Here is a 2,359-nt window from a genome sequence, read left to right as displayed (position 1 = left end):
GGGGTCGCGACCCCTTTGGTGGTCGAACGACCCTTTCACAGGGGTCGCCTAAGACCACCCTGCAGATCAGATATTTACATGCCGCTTCATAACAGTAGCAACATGACAGTGATGCAGTAGCAACGAAAATAATTTTATGGTTGGGGGTCACCACCACATGGGGGACTGTATGAAAGGGTCGCGGCATCAGGAAGGTTGAGAACCACTGACTTGGGACCATTAAAGAAAACAAGGAAGCAGCTCCGTGCTGGCCGCCCCTGGCCTGGCCCCCGGGGAGGGGACGTGGGGCTAATGCGGGCTTTGTCGGGGCGAAAGGCTGTGGGGCTGTGATGTCCGGGGGACCTTCTCTGTGGAGAGCTTGCTCCAAGACGGCCCCTGGCAGAAGTTTTGCAAACATTTCCAAATAATTGAAACAAAGGATCTCTTATTACACCCGAGAGTGTAACAATACATTGCTATCTTTTTTTAAATTATTATTTTTTTGATCCTTTGAGCATATTTTTCCATTGATTTGTTTTTTCCCCGATGCAAAAGCAAAGAGCCTTTATTCGAGCTAGCTGGAGCTCCCCGTCCACCACACTCACCGGCGCAGCAGCAGGAGGCAGAGAGAGCTCCATTGATTTCTTTTTAGAGAGAGCGGCAGGGCAGGGGAATGACAGAGAGAGAAACATGGATGTGAGAGAGACCCCTCAATTGGTTGCCTTCCCCCGGCGCCCCAACCAGGGCTGGAGATCAATCCTACAACCAAGCTACATGCCTTTTCTTTTTTTTCTTTTTTAATATATTTTATTGATTTTTACAGAGAGGAAGGGAGAAGGATAGAGAATCAGAAACACCGATGAGAGAGAAACATCGATCAGCTGCCTCCTGCACGCCCCCCACTGGGGATATGCCCTCAACCAAAGTACATGCCCTTGACCGGAATCGAACCCAGGACCCTTCAGTCCGCAGGCCGACACTCTACCCACTGAGCCAACCCGGCCAGGGCAATGAATTGATATCTTAAAATATCAATTTCGGCATCATCCCAGGCACCAAAGGGCGGCCGGCTCCATTCCGGGTCAGGGCACCTGCCCGGTTTCGGGCTTGGTCCCCGGTGGGGGCATGCAGGAGGCAGTCATTGGATGTTTCTTTCCCTCTCTCTCTAAAAATCAATAAACTATCCTTCAAAATAAATCAAAGAGAGGCTCCAACAACCTCTGGGGAGGTGCTCAGCGTGAGGTGAGCTTTAGAGCAACCCCGCCAGACACTCGCTCACTCGCCCTCCTTCACGTGGAGCACCTACTGTGTGCCAGGCCCCGAGCCACACAGTGCACACAGCATGTCACCTGGATCTCAGTCTGATCGGTTGATCGTTCAGTCGATCAATAAACTAACTGGTCGACCAAGTCCATTTCACGTGTAGCGTAATGATCACTTGGAAACGGGTGTTGTTATTAACCCCATTTAAACTGAGGCTAAAGGGGGGCGTGGCCTTGGGTCTCCTGGTCCGAGGCCACCTGGGCTCGGCCCCGAGTCCCTGAGTGGCCGCCCCTCGCCGACCCCAGCGGACCTGTACTCGGCCGAGGCCGGGGAGGAGGAGCCGGCCTGGGTGCAGACGGAGCGGGAGCAGTTCCGGGACTTCCGGGACCTGAACCACGACGGGCGGCTGGACGGCAGTGAGGTGGGCCACTGGGTGCTGCCCCCCGCCCAGGACCAGCCGCTGGTGGAGGCCAACCACTTGCTGCACGAGAGCGACACGGACAAGGTGCCGATGGGGCGCGGGCCGCGCTGGGGAGGGGGCGCCTGGGTGCACACGCGGCCGGGAGCGGGGCCTGGAGAGAGGGAGAGAGGGACTGAGGGAGGGAGGACCAGAGAGAGACCTTGAGGAGGGGACAGGGACCCAGAGAGAGGGGGGGCAGGGACCCAGAGAGAGGGGGGCAGAGACCCAGAGAGAGGGGAACAGGGATCCAGAGAGAGGGGCAGGGATCCAGAGAGAGAGGGACAGGGACCCAGAGAGAGGGGGGCAGGGGCCCCAGGAGAAACTAAGATGGCGGCATAGGTATATACCGGGAAATTGCTGCCTCACACAACAACTTCAAAAATACAACGAAAAGACAAAACGGATATCATCCAGAAATACAGGAAGGAGAGAGAGGGGGGCAGGGACCCAGAGAGAGGGGGGCAGGGACCCAGAGAGAGATGGGGACGGAGACCCAGATAGTGGGGGACAGGGACTGGAGGCCATACTTAGGTCCCGAGAGGGGTCTCACATGCCGGGGACGGAGCTGCCCTGCTGACCTCTGACCTCCCTCAGGACGGGCGCCTGAGCAAGGCCGAGATCCTGGGCAACTGGAACATGTTTGTGGGCAGCCAGGCC

The sequence above is a fragment of the Myotis davidii genome, unplaced genomic scaffold, assembly GCF_000327345.1.
Source record: "Myotis davidii unplaced genomic scaffold, ASM32734v1 scaffold2100, whole genome shotgun sequence".
Taxonomy (NCBI): Eukaryota; Metazoa; Chordata; class Mammalia; order Chiroptera; family Vespertilionidae; genus Myotis; species Myotis davidii.
Note: the sequence above shows the minus strand (reverse complement) of the source record.